Source organism: Prosopis cineraria, unplaced genomic scaffold, assembly GCF_029017545.1.
Source record: "Prosopis cineraria cultivar Desert tree isolate PC_DT_omini unplaced genomic scaffold, ASM2901754v1 PC1, whole genome shotgun sequence".
Classification (NCBI taxonomy): Eukaryota; Viridiplantae; Streptophyta; class Magnoliopsida; order Fabales; family Fabaceae; genus Prosopis; species Prosopis cineraria.
In genome coordinates this window covers 31,405,259-31,424,138 of record NW_026555332.1, presented here as the reverse complement: position 1 = coordinate 31,424,138, position 18,880 = coordinate 31,405,259, and the positions used below count along the sequence as shown (strand labels likewise).

General features: G+C 32.4%; 1 long non-coding RNA gene across 1 annotated transcript; it reads right to left on the bottom strand.

The window, feature by feature from the left end:
* Positions 1 to 12,857: 12,857 nt before the first annotated feature.
* LOC129294922 (uncharacterized) lies at positions 12,858 to 15,682 on the bottom strand. The gene is made up of 5 exons (XR_008589464.1): positions 15,394 to 15,682; positions 15,154 to 15,301; positions 14,999 to 15,074; positions 14,181 to 14,252; positions 12,858 to 13,206 (listed from the first exon to the last, which is right to left on the bottom strand). It is a non-coding gene; the product is annotated as an uncharacterized LOC129294922 (long non-coding RNA).
* Between the last annotated feature and the right edge of the window lie 3,198 nt (positions 15,683 to 18,880).

The window sequence follows — 18,880 nt, the reverse complement described above, 5'->3', positions numbered from 1 at the left end:
CTTGTCCCCAATCCAGCCATCCTTCTTAACTCTGATTTCTGTTTGAGAAAATATCAATGAAGAATCACTTCTAAAAATTTATATTAATTAAAAATTATTTATTATTAAAATTTAAGTGGATGTTTATTGATTTGAGTTAATAAGTATTTATTTAAATTTTATTAACAACTTATTATAAATTAACAATAATTTATATAATTTTTTTAAAATTTTAATAACAATTAATCCTTAATTAATATAAATTTTTTTTTACTATGTGTCCTTTCTGTTTTGCTTGTTTCAAAGGATATTTAGTGTCATTCAGCCCACCTGTTACTTGTGCTGCAATTCAATTATTCGTTCATGCTATAAATATAAATTAATTTTATTATTAATTATGGTAGACATGGAAGATATAAAAAATTGAAAACACTGCAAAAACAAAGGATCAATGATCGTCAATATTTGTTTTATTGACACTTATTTGACCTTTAATAAGTCTTGTTGATAAATATATGGTCAAAAATAGTGTTTTCAGCCATCACCGACTGTGGATAAAATTTTGAAACTATTTTCAACAGCTTTTTACCGTTAAAAATTCTCATATTTAATTAGTGTACAGTTTTTTTACTGCCAGTAAAATTGACACTTTTATTTTATCTGCAAGAATTTTTTGTAAAATATTTTCAACAATTCAGGCCGTCAAAAAATATATAGAAAAATTATAATATTAAATTGAAATATATTAAATATTATTTGACCAAGAAAAAATATCAAATATTCTTATTTTGTATATATAAATAATTTGTAACTTATAAGTCGTTTATACATGCACAAAAAGGAACGGAGAAGGAGGAATATATTTGTATATATAAATATCAAGTGATAATTGTTCATATAAAGAGTAACAAGATACAAAATGTGAAGCATCCAAGTAAACCATTTAAATTCACACCTAAATTTGGAAGGTAAATAAAATATAATTGTTCATATAAAAAATGTAATTGTTCATTTTGAAAATTCAATGCGAGGCATCTGGTTAGGTGGCAAACCTAGAAAAATCTGCAATCTTCTTCTCAAAAAAATACCCCAACCCATGTTCATGACATTGTGTGCACTATTCTTGGTATAGCTGTTGTTTCAGATCTAGGGAAATATTTAGGCATCCCTAGCATTTGAGGCAAGACTAAATGTCAAGCTTTAGCCTATTTGAAAGAAAAGATTGGCAAGAAGGTTTTTGGGTGAAGCAAAAGGCATCTCTCTCAAGCAGGATGTGAAACTATGATTAAGTCTGTCATTAATGCTATCAATATACCCAATGACATGCTTCAAATTTTCAATCAAAGCTTGCAAGGATCTTAATAGTCTAATCTCTAAGTTTTAGTGGGATGGTAGTGCTTCAGGCAATAAAATCCATTGGATCGCTTGGGCCAAACTTATTAAGCCTAAGGAAGAGGGAGGAATGGCTTTTAAGGATTTCATCAACTATAATTTAGCTTTGCTTGCTAAGATAGCTTGGCGTCTCATTCACAACCCAAATGATTTATGGGTAAGAGCCCTCAAGGCTATTTATTTTCCCAAGTGTCATTTCCTTAATGCAAAAAAAAGGTTCTAGGGCCTCATGTTGCTAGTCGAGTATAATTGACGAGAGGAATTTCCTCCAAGATGAACTTTGTTGGCAAGTTAGTGATGGTAAATCTATCCGGATATGGAGATAAGAGGATTTCACTTCTCCCTAGTAGGATACTGATTATTGATAATCTTGAACTAAAAAATTTGACACACGAATGGCTTCTTTGATTAATAACAAATGCTGGAATTTATCACCCCTCCTGAACCTTGTGAGATCTGATGTAGTGGAAGCTATCCACTAAATTCCCCTATCCAGACTTGAGATGAATGATAAACTATTTTGGAATAGGGTGAAAAATGAAATTTATACTGTCAAGTTGGGCTATAAGAGGGTTGTGGGAAAAAAGAAATGTGATTTGAAAAAAGTTAGCACTTCCTTTGCTATTTCTACATATATTTGGCATAGTGTTTGGAAAGTCCACACAATCCTTAGAATTAACCATTTTTTATGGAGATTCTTAATGAAAGCCTTGGCTACTAATGAGGCATTGACAAGAAGGAAGTGGATTATCTTTACAGTTTGATCCTCATAATATCACTAGTGTTGGTAATTGATTTAAATCTTTTATTTCATATCACAGTTTTCAAGCTGATTCTAACATTGCTCTTGTATGTTGGATGTTGTGGCTTATCTAGAAAGTTAGAAATAACTTTATCTTAAATCATATTCAGCCCAACCTTATTCGTATTATTGAAGATTCTTGCTAGGCTGTATTGGAATTTTTGGATGCCAATAATCTATTATCGGTTAAGGATTTAAAACCCTCTAATGAAGTCTCCCTCTCTAATTGGATTACTCTACCATGGGTATTCTTAAAATTAAATGCGATGGAGCCTTCTTTGAGTCAAACAAGAATGCTTCAATTGGTGTTATTTGTTGCAATGATAAGGGTGATTTCACTTGGGCCTTTGTTGATAAAATTAAGTCAATTTTTGCTTTCATGTTTGAGGTTCTTGCCCTCCATCAAGCTCTCATGCTAGCTCAAGATTTAAGTAATGCAAAAAATCATTTTTGAGAGTGACTGCCTTACTCTTGTTACTAGTCTTTAGAAAGGCCAACCTAATCTTAGTGACTAGATGTGCAAAGGTATTATTGAAGACATCATGGCTCTCTTAGCATCTTATGTTGGGTTTTATGTTTCCTTTGTTTGTCATAAAGGTAACTTTACAGCTGATCACCTCGCTACTTCTACTTATAAGACTATAAACCCAATAGGGTCAGTGGAAACACCATCACTTTCTTTATCTCTTATTCTAGCAAAGGATGTGAAGACCTCTTCCTCATCTATAATGGACCTAAGACCTCCAGCTGCTTAGAATGTTGATGGTTGACTGCTTTTCTTTGTTTATTTTTGTTTGTTTTGTTAGTTTTGTTCACTTTTAGACTTTTGTTTCTCACCACACTTCTACACCTCTTATTTTGCTTTTACTAATAATATCTAGTTTCTATTGGAAAAAAAAAATCAAAGTAGGGAAGGTAAATTTTTATTATTGTCCTGATTACATTTGGAATTTCTTTTCTATTAAAAGTTCCATCTTCATTATTATGAAATTTGTTTAAGTAAAATTTTAAATTTGCAACCACAGTTATATTGGATTTTAGAATTTCTTTTATATCAAAAATTTTATCAGCCTCCTCAAGAAATTTATTCAAATGAAATCCCACATTTGTAGGCACATCTATGTTGATCTCTAATATTTTAAAAGCTTGTCCTTTTGAGTCTTGAATTTTTTTTCAGAATCTACAACATCAGAGGCGTCTTGAATTGTTTCATAATCCTCTAATAAATCTTCAACTCTCTCAATATTTTCTTGAGTTGTTCTATAATCATCCAATGAATTTTCAACTCTTTATATTTTATCTTGAGTTGTTTCATAATCATCCAATGAATCTTCAACTCTCTTCATTTCTATTGAAGTATTGAAAACATTGAATTTACCTACCAAGTTTATACCTAGATATAGAAAGCATTCACAAATCAACATTTACTTATTCTAAAATATTGTGCAATCTGCTATGAAAAAAATGCTTGTTAGACTTTATTCATTTAATAGGTCATTCCTTTAACAAAATTTTTTACATAAAAATAACAAGTATAGCTACCAACTATAAGTCCATAACTAGATTAGAGCATAATATTTTACAGAGAGCATATCAGAAGAGCAAGAATAAAATGAGAAATGAATTATAAAATCATTAAATTCACTTTAACTTGTTTCATTATAATGTAAGATAGCTTCCTTAGAGAATTAATAATACAAGAAAATTGGAAAACCTGGGGATGTAGAAAGCAGCAACTTAGTGATAAAATCACTAGCATTGTTAGCAATATGTCGAATATGAATCACTTCTACCACCCATTCCTTGTTGAGCATAACTATAATTTCTACAATAACATTATGATCAACAAGATTAATCCTACTTAAAATTTTTAGGATGTTATAAAGAGGATGAAAGTTCACCCTAAAGGGTTAGTTTAAAGGGGGAATGGCATTAAGGGTCTTAAAAATAGAATTTATTGCAATTTGGGCCTAAATAAATCTGATATTACTTTGCAGGCCTTGGAGCCCCAATTTCAATATTTTTCACACCAAAAAGACAATTTGCCCTTTATTTGATTTAAATTTAGAACCTGCGCGAACCCTTAAAGCTACAGAATAGATCATGCATGACATAATATCTACTATATATAAGACGATGTCCACACATACTCAATAAAAAGTTCATGCATTTTAAGTATTTTACTAGCCTAAGCTCTAACAAAAATGACTAGGTAGACCATGCACGACATAACATCTACTATATACTAGATTGTGCCCATGCTTGCTCAATAAAAAGTCCATGCATTTTGAATATTTTACTAGCCTAGGCTCAACAAAATGACAAGTTAGACAGACCATATACAAAACAACATTCACCATATACAAGACGATATCCACGTATGCTTAACAGAAACTTCATGCATTTTTCAATATTTCACAAGCCAAGGCTCAACAGAAATGAAAAGTTACGCAGACGATGCATGACACAATATCTACTATGTATAAGACAATGTCCACGCATGCTCAATAAAAAGTCCATACATTTCCAATATTAAGAAGGAAATTACATCAAATATGTAGAATTTCATATTGGTACTGGACTAAGTACTACAACAAGTACCCACATGAAATTTGACATGATATTTCAAGTCTGATATATATAAAAAACTAGCCACTCTATCTAAAACATCTAATAGTTGCTTCTCTATATATAAACAAAAAATATCTGTGATTCTCAATTACCCAAAAAATATTACTTGAGAATGCTTCCATATACATAATTATAATTGCCTATGTACATAAAAAAGGAACAATGTGACTATTTCTCATGTTTAAGTTAAGACTCTTGCATGTCTTGTGTAACACTTGCCCCGAGTGTTATCCAAAAATCACACAATTCAAATAAACTAAGTGTGGTTAAGGAATTAATCCTAAAACCAACTTAGGAAACAAACCATTTAAATCACTAAGCAAATATACGATTGCAAAGTAAACATTTAAAACCTTAAAAAAAATTATAGGTTCTAACTATAGCGCACGGAAGCAAGTTAGACGAAAAAGAAATAAAAAGATACTGTCATGACAGCATTTAAATTGCTGTCATGACAACCCTCCCGAGTCAACTTCTGGGAGGCGTTGTTCCGCCATCCAACCACCGATCGAAGTGATTTTAAAGCTCACACGTCACATTCAAAGGGTACTATAAGTATACCAAATTTCAAAAAGATCCAACGGTCGGATTTAAAATTAGACATGTTAAAAATTTGATTATTTTTGCTGTCATGACAGCTAAAAAGCTGTCATGACAGCACTTCCGGACCAACTTCCGGAGTGCACCATTTCATCATCTGACCTCCGATCGGAGTGATTCCAAAGCCCACATGTCACTTTTAAAGAATACTATTAGCATACTAAATTTTGAAAAGATGCAACGGACGGATTGAATTTTGTGCAGGTTATAAAATCAATACTGTAGTTGTCATGACAGCAATTTAATGCTGTCATGACAGCACCTCTAGACCAAATTCCGGAGTGCGTCATTTCTCCGTCCGATATCCGATCGACGTGATTCAAAGCCCACACGAAGCTTATAAAAGGTTTTACTTGTGACCCAAATTTTAGAGAAATCTAACGGTCGGATTAAGATTTGGACACCCGGATGCAAAAGTGCAGCTTTTTGGTAAAAACCATTTTCAAAATTGTCCAAATCCCATCCTAATGGTCACAAACCTGTGGAAACACTTTGGACACGTCAAATAAGATTAAAAACACCTGATAGAACATTCAAATGATAGAAAACCCCCATACATCAAAATTTAACCACCCGGGTGCCATTTCCCAAAATGGACCCTAAACCCCCAAAATGCACAAATCATACAAGAGTGGTCACAAATCAATCCAAATACCATGTACTTATATAAATACATATGCTAAACATTTTCACTTGGCTCAGAGCTCCTTGTGGGGCCCACGCACCCACTCTCTCTATCCAAGCTGTATGTTTGCCCATAGCACACCATTTGCAATGCAACCACTTTGCATTTGCTTATAAAATCACATATATATGAAAATAAAGATCTGCTTGTAATAGAAACTTGGTCTACTAAGTAAATCCATCAAAACCACACACCATAACTAAGTTTCCTAGCCACAAGTCTGCAAACAGACAAAAATTCATACACAAGCACACAATCCACACATATTCACACACACACACACGTAATCATATCCTACTGGCACCCTAATCTTAAATACATTACAATATATTTGCTTAAAAGAAAGGGGTTGCAGTTCTTTACAAATCACAAGCAAACCCCTAACTTTGCTCCTTTTCCCGTCCACCACTGGATCCTTCGCCTAGACCTAGAATATTGAAAAGAAAGGGGTGAGAAAACCACAGTCTCAGTAACAGCGAAATTTACATTGATTATTACAAAGTAAGCCATAATCAAATAAACGAATAATAAATTCAACATAGTATATAATTTAGCCATTTAAAATGCATGAATGCATGACCTAGGCCGGTATGGCCTTTCATGACCAACAGAATGCCCCCTGGCACTCTTTAACTCGCAGGTAAACCTTATACCTACTTGTACCTCCACAGGCACAAAACATAATCTAAGGCATGATCTAATCCACCGAACCGCCTATGCCCCTTCGACGTGAATCCTGAGCAGTCAAAGCTAACTCCCTCCCAGAGCCAGCCCGACTTACTCTCCATGTGAGGGCTACCTTGGCCTAGGCACTCAACCTCACACTTCATATGTCGGATTCCCTCCCCCACTGAGAGGTGTCGAACACTCAATACACTAACCACTTTAGTGCACTGAGCCCACAATACGTAAGACAACACTAAGTACTGACAGTGTGCCATAGAATATCAAAAATCCACACCTTCTCATTGGTGAACTCCCACGGAGATCATGCCTTTTACTCTTGTCTACCTTTCCTGAGTATTGACCATTCAACACTCTAAAGTAGTATAATATTTATAAATCTCATTTCCATAAAAACATTATTATTAAACAATTAGAAAACATATTTGCACTATAATCAAAGTAGTACCCCATAACCCCTTATAAAGCACATTTAATCTTTTAAAACATTTAATGCATGATAACTAGTAATATTTATTCAAAAATAGCTAAAACAAAGTAATAAGAAATATAAATTCCCCTGTTACCTCAACCCTTTAGTACTAAAAGGGTTCTCCTTGTACAAAATAGAGCTCGGCTTGTTCCTTACTTCTCAAAAAGTTCCACCAACAATTTTCTACAACATATAAGTGATCCACATCACTTATCATGACAAATAGCATTAATGAAGACTATAACTTATACCACACAACTTAGGTCAATGAGTCATAATCCACCCTAATGGTCCATATATTAAACCAACCATTCACATAGTATCACTTAACCACCAAAACCATTTATTAGCCATCACTAGGCTAATTTTCAATTTATATAATTTTTTAATCAATTAAAAACCTTTATTTAGTGCCACCAACTTTCACCATTAGCCCTTATAATGAAAACCAAACCTTAATTTAAATCTTATTGGGCTCAAATAGCAAAATTATAACTAAATCAATAGGCTTAAACTATTGAGGAGCAAAAACTCAATTTCTCAAGGTTTATTTTGTGCCCAAAACACCTCTTTTCATCCAATTATTCACTCAAAACATTAGATCACTATATAGAAACTCAAAACATGCTCCCTAGAATCCAAAGAAACAAAAGCTTACAAGAATAAAGCCTTTGGGATCAAAATCCAAAAATTTTCTCTTCCAAAAATTGAAGAAAATCAAGAGAAAGAGAAGAGGATTGAAGTAGGGAGTTTACCTATCGTGTAGCCGAGCTCGCAACGGTCGCAAAGACTCCTAGATCCAAGCCTAACTCCCTCCCTTTCTCTTCTCTTCTTCCTCTCTCCCTCTCATACGTTTCCTTTCCTTTCCTTTCCAATTCAATTTCTGCATTTCTACATCAATTTTGGTCTTTAAATTGCTGGTCAAAAAGTTTGGGGAAAATTACAAGAAGGGCCCAACATTTTTTATTATTGCACAAAAGCCCGGGTCAACTTTGGTAATTTTTTCCCATAGTTAAAAATCAAATAAAACCAAACTTTTGCTTAGTAAAATTCAAACTCTGGGCCTCTATTAAATTATTCTAAATTTTAATTTAATTATAGATATTTTATTTTATTTTTATTTTTTTTTTTAAATAAATTTGAGTCTTAAAATTTTTAGGATGTTACATCTTGCCATTATGTCCAGCCTCCTCACATCTTGAATAATGATAAATTTTATTTTATTTTAATTTGCAATGAACAAACTAATTTAGGTAAAAGTATACATATAGAAATCCAACTTTTATTTTACACAACTCAAAGTTCAACATGAACAACTCAAAGTTCATTTTTGCACAACAGATACTCCTAACATCTTTGAAAGCAGATTTTCTTCACATTGGGAGTCATATTTTATTCAATTCAAATGTCAAAGTCCAATATGAACAAGTCAACCATCACTATTGTATAACAACTAATCCACTTTAAAACTTTCATAGTCAACTTAATGGTTTAGCAACCTTTAGCTTATATCAACAAATTAGGTTTAATAAAATACGCAAGTAGGCAAACAATGTATAACACAATATCCACTATGCACAACATAAAGTTCATATATTCTCAATTAAAAATTCATATGATTCTACTTTATTAGTAGGCTAGGCTTAATAAAATGCTCAAGTTAGACAAATAGTGCACAACACAATATCCACTATACACAACATAAGGTTCATATATTCTCACCTGAAAGTCATGTGATTCCAATTTACCATTAGGCTAGGCTTAATAAAATGCACAACTCAATGTTTAACAACTCAAAGTTCATTTTTGCACAACAAATACTTCAACATTTTTAATAGTAAATTTTCTTCCTATTGGATCATATTTTATTCAGTTCACCTATAAAAGCCCAATATGAATAAGTCAACCATAATTATTGTACAACAACTAATCCACTCTAAAACTTTCATGGCCAAAAATGATTCAGCAACATTTAGCTCATATTAGCAGTAGAATTGCAAATAAACAAATAAACTTGCAAGCTTAAATATCTGTGCTTCACTTGAGATACTTATTACAACTTCAATAACTAAAAGATATAGATGCTTCGAATCAATGAGGGAGAAATGAAATTGAAGATCCTTACCTCTAAACAATAATGATAGAAGTTTTAAGAAACAGATGATGTTGCTCGAATAAGGAAGATGAAGAAGATTAGCAATGGTTGGTGATGTGTAAGGAAAGAGAGGAAAAATTGTGAACTGTTCTCCATCTTACCTACGACTTCTACACTCATCCATGTCGGTGAAGATCAACAATGGCAGAGCGATGATTGGTGAAATGAGAAAGAAGACAAGAAAAACAGTGAACCGTGCTTCGTTTGTTTTGTTTCTTTAAGGGTTCATGAATCATTTTTTATTCAAATTAAACAAAGGGCAAAATTATATTTTTGGTGTGAAACAACATTACAATTGGGGCCCCAAGGCCTGCGGAGCAATATTAAATTTGTTTAGGCCCTAAGTGCAATAAAGTCCATTTTTAGGGTCCTTAATGCCATTTCCCCTAGTTTAAATTCATATAGTATCCACTAACATCATGGGAGGCCCTGGTATTTAGTTTATTATTTTGGCAATCCCATTATCACCTTTAAGGGTGTAGGCTAGGGCATCCTACACTCTAATATTTAAGAAGAGAGAATATATAATTTGAAGGTGATCATGGAGTGTAAACCCCTTCAAAATAATAGTTTTTATCTTTAATTACAATATTATTAATGTGTATAAATAAAGATGTTAAAAATAAAAATTTTCATCTTGAAAAGAATGAGAGAATTATAAAAGTTTTTTGCTTGTTTTAAAATGTATCTTTATTATTACTAAATTAATAAAATTTAGAAATATATATTTATGTATATATTTATTAAGAAGGGAAATTAAAGAAGATTAAGTTTATTCACTAGATCTTAGACAAATTCTCCAAAAATTACTTGAAGTCTTGCATTATCAAAAACTTATTTTATAAAGTATGTATTATAATGTTAAATATAGGTATGTAGTAAATATTATGCTATTACGTTCTTTTCAAAAAAAAAAAACTTATATAATATGTCACTATACTAGAAGGATATTTAATTCAAATATACCAAGCATTCTAAACATATAAATAATACTAATACTAATTGTTTCTTTAATTAAACGTGTCTATAATAATCATAGAAAAAAGAAATAATTTAAAGGGTAATCTTATAATTCATATAATATATTTACGATAGTATTAACAATACAATCATCCCAATTACATCATAATTCCAAAAATCATATATAGTCAAGTAGTGGACTGAAGCCATTTTATTCTATATAATACAAGTATTTATAAATTTAAGAACTTGGCTGGTCCGTATTAATGTCTCTAATAATCTTCAACAAGTCTTCATTCCAATTGATGTGAATCATAGGAGTTAACACTCTCATTGATGGCACTAGCAAGTCTTCCAATGGAGGGATAGCATATCAAACTACTGATGGAGTGTATAATTCATTAAATGGTGGTAGATTAATTGGGGTAGTGGTGGTAGGGGTGGATTGACCAACACATTAGTAATATTATGGATACTTATATTACAAACAACTAAGAAACTCCCTCTCTCAGGAATGTGAAGAGCATCCCATTTGATTTAAACTACTATTTTAGTTTCTAGCATTTGAACATTATGCAACAAGGTGAGTGATATAAAAGATTAAAGTTAAACTAATAATGTTCAGCTGCTTATTAACTAGAAAATATTTTCTTCTCTACATCAGAAATATATGTGAGTATGCAATGGAAAATTATAAGCATCCATATATAGCATGAAGCATAACCAGAGTGTCCCTCAATGTAGATCGACATAATAAATCTCACCCCATTTTTACTTAGATTTTTCTTTCCAGGTTATCTCAAGGATGCTAGCATACAACAATATAATTTTCTATGCATATTCCCATATAAATTCTTTTTTAATAGAATTTAATATTATAAAATTTGTAATATAGTTCATTTTACAAGTATACTACATAATGCAATTAGTGCTAATCAAGTATGATATAATGCAAGTATGATCTTTTATGAAAAACATATGATCATTTGTAGTAACATAATTCTTCAATCCACAGTAGTGATTACAAGAATTGTAAATTATATATATATATATATATATATATTAGAGACAATAAGGCGTATAGATAATGCATTTGGATAGTGCGCGCGCGCATGCACTAGTGCGTGTATGGGTGTGGGTGTGCGAATGGTGTATGTGTGAACGCTCGAATTTCATAGTTGAAAATAGTCATATTATAATGTCCTTTACCAACATTATCATGCACTCCACTACAATCTTGCCGATCAAATTGAAATCATTTACTTACATCGAAAGCCTTGGGGTCCCAATAAAAGATTTCTAGAAATTATTTTATAAATCACTCAAAACATATAACATTACACATGGCGGAAGCAATTTCTAAGGATACATTTAAGTCTTAGAAAAACATGTGCAAAACTGAAAAACAAAGTGAAATTTGGCACCATGCGTCGTGGCTCGTGTCACATGTGCCACAGCATGCGGCATAAGGACCACAATTGCTCACTCTGCACCGTGCACTGTGGCATATGGGTACATGCGTTGTGGCACATACACATGAATTTTGTTGTCAAATGACAATTTCTAATATGAAATTCAGTTGCACGCCATTTTCACATACGATGTCTGATTGGTATAGTTCAAGCGCCTACACGAAGCTTATTTCAAAATTTAACTAATGACACTAGTTTTATTTCAATCCAATATCTCTATCAAAAAGTAAACACCTAAGTGCATTTTGATTGTTTTCTGCCAAAATCTTTCGACTTAAGTGTCTTAATTCGAAACAAATTGTCATTAGCCACTTTTTGAGCCTTGACTAAGTCCAAATAGACAATACATACTTGATTGACCACACATATACACAATATATCACACATATATATATATTTGGTCTGTAAACTACCCATTTCACACTTTGGGTGAAAATCACATTTTCACTTTTTTTTTTAAATCTCATACAAGGCCAAATCACTACATATACTCTTCAACCATCTCATGTTCACACACATATGCACTTATCCACTAGCCTATCCATTCATTTCATTTTTCACACATACACAAGGGTTAGGAAACTCCAAATCATCAAAACATACTACAAATACAATTTTATGCACGTGTTTGAATCCTATGACAACTTATAAATAGTTACAACTATTGACAACAAATTCATTACACCAATTCTTACAAAGATTTAGGCGAGAGATACCAACTTAGCCTCACCAGAGCTTGAAAAAATATAAATAACTATGGGTGAGATAAAAATCATAATAACCAATATAGCTTATTTAATGTCCATTATCACAAATAACCATGCTAAAGTATAAAAGTAAGGTAATATCACGTATATATTAAAGTATGAAGAAATATAATCTTTTTAAAGCAATTCTGCATAAATATGCACTAGCATGATTGTCACACCCTAAAAATAGAGGGTGACCGGCACGGGTATGAACCTTTCACACATTCCCGTAAGCCTCAAAATGAATATTTATTTCATTTTACAAAAGAGGAGAACAAAATAACTCCTTTAAACTCATTATCATAAGAAAGTGTCGACTTTTTTTTTTAGTAGAAATTTCAGCAGAACCTCCCCTGTAACTAGGATCTCCCGAAAATTCTATAATAAAAATTTTACAGATAATAGTATAAATCAGGAGCGTAGCTCCTTCCAGCCAGCAACCAATATACAGACCAAAAATAAGGTTTATCAATAACCTATGTGGAGCATCTACTCTTTCTTTCAAATCAAAAGACATACAATTTCTATATTTACATTAAAGCAATAATACCAATCAAAAAGGTTCACCCACTGTAGCTAGTTGCCCTTTAGAGGTCGATGGTAGGATCAGCGTCAGCTAACAAATCTGAGACCAAAATAATTTTTTCCAGTGAATAGCATTCCCATGAAAAAGTTCTTAAAATTTTAATCAATAATCTCTAATAATGGTGTCAGCTAGTTAAAAGCAATTCCACAAAAATTTATAAACATGTAAGTCATAACCATATTTATAAAATAAGAGTAAATTGAAAACAATTTATGTTATCATGCTTAAACAAAACAACCTGCTCTCATATAACTCAAAGTGATACAATTTACTAGTCAAAATCAAGTAAATTTCAAAAATACATATTAATCAACATTTAAAATTTTGAGAACTCAACAGAATAGGTTACAAACGCGAACACACAGTTCACGAGGGTAAATAACCAAACGGGGCTTATGCCACAAAAACAAACGCGGACACATCAGTCCACGAGGGTAAGTAACCAAACGCAGCCGAAGCTACGAAACAAACGTAGACACACAGCCCACGAGGGTAAGTAACCAAACCCGGCTTAGGCCACGAAATCAAATGCAGGTACAAAGCCCACGAATACCAAACGTGAGAATAAAACTCACGAAACAAACTAGCTAGTGTTTAACCACAGCGCGCTACGGGCTAATGGAACTGCCGTTAGCAGCAGTGTTCTGTTTCGAGTTCTCTTAGAAATCCCGTTTCAAACATGCGAGAGAAATAATCATTTTTGAGTTCAAACTTTCATTCTCAAGATCAAACTCGCATGAATTACTTCAAATATATGAAACTTGCCAAATCGATACATCATAACGAATGTACAAACTTGTACTAATCATGTAACCAAGAAATTTTTGAAATTCAATAAGCAAAAGTGTTTTCATCAATATTAGAAATATATATTTCTTGAGAAAATGCACAAATCATAATATAACTATCCTTCATTGTTGTTTCAAAATTTCTAAAACTAACATAATTAAAAAAATGAAATATTTCAATAAAACATTTTTAATAAATAATTATAAGGAATGCTATTCACTTACTCGTCGGAGTTCCAAATTCCCAAAGATATTCTTCCTTTAATTCTTTTTCAAGGTCCTGTTCTTCCACACACCCTATAAGGATATAAATAAATATCCTTTCAATAACTTTTTTTTTATTACATAATCTCAACCAACCACCATCATTTAAATTTCCAAAATGAAAATTCATGCCTTAGAATTGATCAAAGTATTATTATCCATATCACTAGTCTCCTCTAAATTATTTTAACCATGCCAATCTATTTCTTTGAGACACAATTTTCTCTCAAGCTTTGCACCAAATGCCTTAGGTGCTTTACTTCTACCAATTCAATTTAAACATCCAACAATTTACTAATAACCTTACAATTCCCAAGAATTTAAATGGCTCCATACAAATTCATATTTAAATTCTTTTACAATCTATAAATCAATTTGTAGATCCAAAATTTTTCATACTAGCATATTTCTCACAAAGACTAATTAAATTTCAAAAATGCAAATCCAAGCCAACTCTCTTCCTGGACATTTTATCAAACACTATATGAGCATAAGTTATCAAGCTAATATTAACATTTTCTTTCAAGATTTCAGCTTCCTTAAACCTTACAATATCACTAATTCAAACATTTTTAATTAAACTCAATTACATACTATCAGCTCCTTCCTTATATAACCACTAATTTCAATTTAAAATCAAGCTTCCTCTTCTTATATAGCCATATATGGTCACGGACAGCAGCAAGGCTTAAGAAAAATAAAATTGCAACATCAACTCTATCCCTTCACCATCTCACATGCACAGAATTTTCTAAGGAGAAGAGATCAAAGATTCTCACCTTGGATAAACTAACAACACGCAAACCAAGAGGGGGAAGAGAATGTTCGTCTGCACAGTGAAAGAGAGGAAGATCGCTGTTGGCATAGAGAAGAGATGAGCAAACCAGTGATTGACTGAGCAAGCAAAACAAAAGAAGTAAGTTCTCCTATTCACCTGCACAGCCACGCCAATGATGAAGAAAAGGAAAAAAAATCGATCTGGAACAGAGGAGGAGGAAGACGTCACGTTTTTGTTGATCAAGGACGGATGAGACAACAGCAACGGCAAGCACGCCGGCGAGCTCATAACCACAAGCTACAGACTGAAAAACACGATAAGGAAGCTCGAGTTACTTGCACAGTTTTACAGACGATAAGATAAGGGAGGATGACGCAAAATAGAGGAGAGCACTACCAGCCCATTTATCCTTTCCCACGGTGAAGACTCCGGCGTTTATGGAGTCACCGGCGACCAGTAGAGTGACAGAGCTGATGGCGGAGGATAGAAGTCCGGATGAGGGTTCGAATATTCTAGAAAATCCTCAAGCTCTCTCTCCACCGACCAGCACACACGGATCTGATAAAGAGAAAGAAAGAAGAGGAATATATCAGATTTGAAGAAGGGCATTTTGGTAATTTCACAGAATCAAAAATTGCAAAAGTAATTCTCCTTTTGGCCTCTATCAGTTTGAACTTGTGACCAAATGAGTGCATTACATGCACACTTCCACTACACCAACTTTACTTCTTGTCAAAATTACACCAACTTTTTTTAATATAATTTTTACTTAAAATTCTTGAGTTATTACAATGATCATCTAGTCGCCAAACCTCTAATGCTCCTCAACATGAAACCATAGGCTCTCCTAAATCAACCATTTGCTGACTTGAGCACACTTTTAGTGGTAGAAACACCTGCCAAAGGTAATCTAACCCACCTACGAACTATGATTTTCCCTCTTCACATACTTGTAATAAAGGTGTCGTTGACTCCTAACCACATCTTATCGAGTACTAGGGAGTTACCAAACTATTCGAATGTTCCATGATAACAGTCCCATAATATGCTGTACCAAATTACCCATGGTAACATCCCATATAATACTACACCAAATGTCCCATCGTGTCACCCGGATTATATGAATTTTTCACTCACATATCTTCATGCACACATATCCCCACATATCCTGGGTGAACTGCCACCCCCTATGCTCATTCACATTTCTATAATACATAATGTCATAATATATATATATATATATACTCATTTTCATAAATCAATGCTCATTTTGAAATTATTTTCCATACACATCATGCATAAAGACTCACAAACAACTATTTCTCATTTTGTATTTACTTTTACACAGTTATAATAGTTAATAAACACAATAAACTATATTGTTACCTCAATCCTTCTGTTTGCTAGAAAGGTTTACCCATGTTACTTTCTTACTCAAATCTCTTTCCACTTTTCTACTTCATCACTCACTAGAATCTACACAAAATTGGCATTCAGAGTCAATCTCTTTATTGATAAAAGTGCCAATTATCATATTTAAGCATTTAATCACTATCAAATTCACATTTCATACTCGATTATGCATATTACCACTGATTACCCCTCATTTCAAGCTTTAACATTTTCTAACAATTTTCTCTCAATACTCTTTCTCTAGACTAGGGCAATTCTTACCTACAGCTTTAAAGCTTTATTGTTTCGACTCAAACTGGTCACACAGCACTAGTTTAGTTTTGAGGAACCTTTCTATTACTATAGGGTAAGAAATCAACTCCTTAAAACTCTTAAATTTAATTTTAAACTAGTTAAAACTAAGAGAAAAATAGGGTAGAATCGGAGATTAAGGCAGTATATGACTTACCCAATAAGTAATAGGTTAGAAACACCATCCTTGCTCCTGATTATGCTTGTGCTAGCACATCCATTGCTCTTCTCCACACAAGAACTCTCCTCCCACGTTTCTCCCTTCTATTTCATGAGCTGGACATGTCCCTATTAATCTAATTTCTATACCATGTGCTGCGGTGCATCTACCTCCCACCGTAATGTGTGGCATAGTGAGGGAAATCCTTACAATATTCACACACTGTGCTTTAATGTATATATTCATATAACATCCTAGTGGATCAAAATAACATTTCACTACTCAAAAACCTATTCCTATATTAAATCACTAATTCTTCCTAATCAGTCATTAACGCAAGATTAGAAATTCGAGATGTTACACATATTAGGGTATATCACTCAGTGAGAGAGACTCTTACCTCTGCTAACTTCCTAATCTTCAAATTTTACTCTGATCTTTAGTAAGTTTAGTTAATTCTTTTAACAAACTCATATTGTCCCTTTTAAGGAAATAAAGGTGTGTATATAGTAAATAGTTACTTTCAAAATGCAATGTACCAATTAAATAATCCTACTTGTCATACTTGTCTTTTATTTCTTTTTTTCTCCAAGTTTGTTTAATACTTATCCATTCATTCACTGATTTCTTTTCCTCCAAGTTTTTTAATCCTTATACATTCATTCCCTCATTTCTTTTTATTTGTAATTCATTATTGTCATTATATTTATTTAGTTAACTATTATTTTATTTTTTTTAAAGATATTTATAGAATTGATATGTCCTTATTTCTTCAATTGCTTATTCACTTCATTTTAGGCAAACATGTACACATGTATACTATATAGATCCAAAGTTAATTAAAATACTATTACTATATATATTTTTTAGGATATTACATAGAACCTTTGGCTGAGTCAATCCTTATAATTGGTAAGCTTGGGCTTGTTTAGTCACATAGACTTGGTCTATAAGGTATGGTTCTAACTTTGGTTGAGGTTAATGGCACATGGTATGAGAATTGAACACCTTGGGCCTATGTTTAGTAAGAAAAGAGATTGTTGTGTGTTAGGACATCTAACTTTTAAATGAGAACTTATTTTAGGGTGAGGTTTATATAATTAGCTAGGTAGATGAATAATCTACATGTGATCTCTTGAATTACCTATATTGGATGTCGGATGGAGAAGTAGTGCATGCCGAAAGTTTATTCTGAGTGTTGTCATGACAACTTTTCTTGCTTGTTTGTCATGCTTCCAAATGTTTTAATACTCTAATTCAGAAAGGTTTGAACTCAAACAACATTAAAAATATTGTTTTAAACTTGAGATCTTAATTTCACTACAAAAAAATAGTGGATTAGTGATGGGATTTTTCATCACTCATCAATGCAAATTCTATCATCTATTGATAAAAACACCATCACTAATTAACAAAATTTAAAATTTCATTGCTAACACTAAACATGGATAAGCTATTTCAATTCTGCGATGTAATGCATTCCGTCATTAATTCGTTACAAATGAAAATTCCATAAAAGATCATTATTGTCATATCACCTGGCGGGCCAGTACCACCTTATCGCCATAGTACTACCACCTCTATACCGCTTTGCCTCCATGTCATACATTAACTTCAAATGAGCTCAAATATGCCTTGGCCAAGTTAGAACCCATAACCTCGCACCTTTGTGAGGCCTTTGCATCCAACCTTCCTGCCAATTGAATTAAAGGATATCTTTAGTCTTTAATTGATAAATTAAATATAGAATATTTAACCACTCTCTTTGTCTCTCTCTCTCTCTCTCACACACATCAATAAATATATTAATTAAATATATATATTTATTTAACATTATTTGTATTTATCAATATGATAAATTAATTTTTTATATAATAATTATTTATAATATATTATATTTTTTAAAAAACTAGTATCTCATCTTGTGTGCATGGGAAGATATCGTGAAATTAGATTAAGACGAATGTTTGTTTAAAGTTTTGGGTTAATTAATAAAGTGAAGTAAAATATGAAGCATAA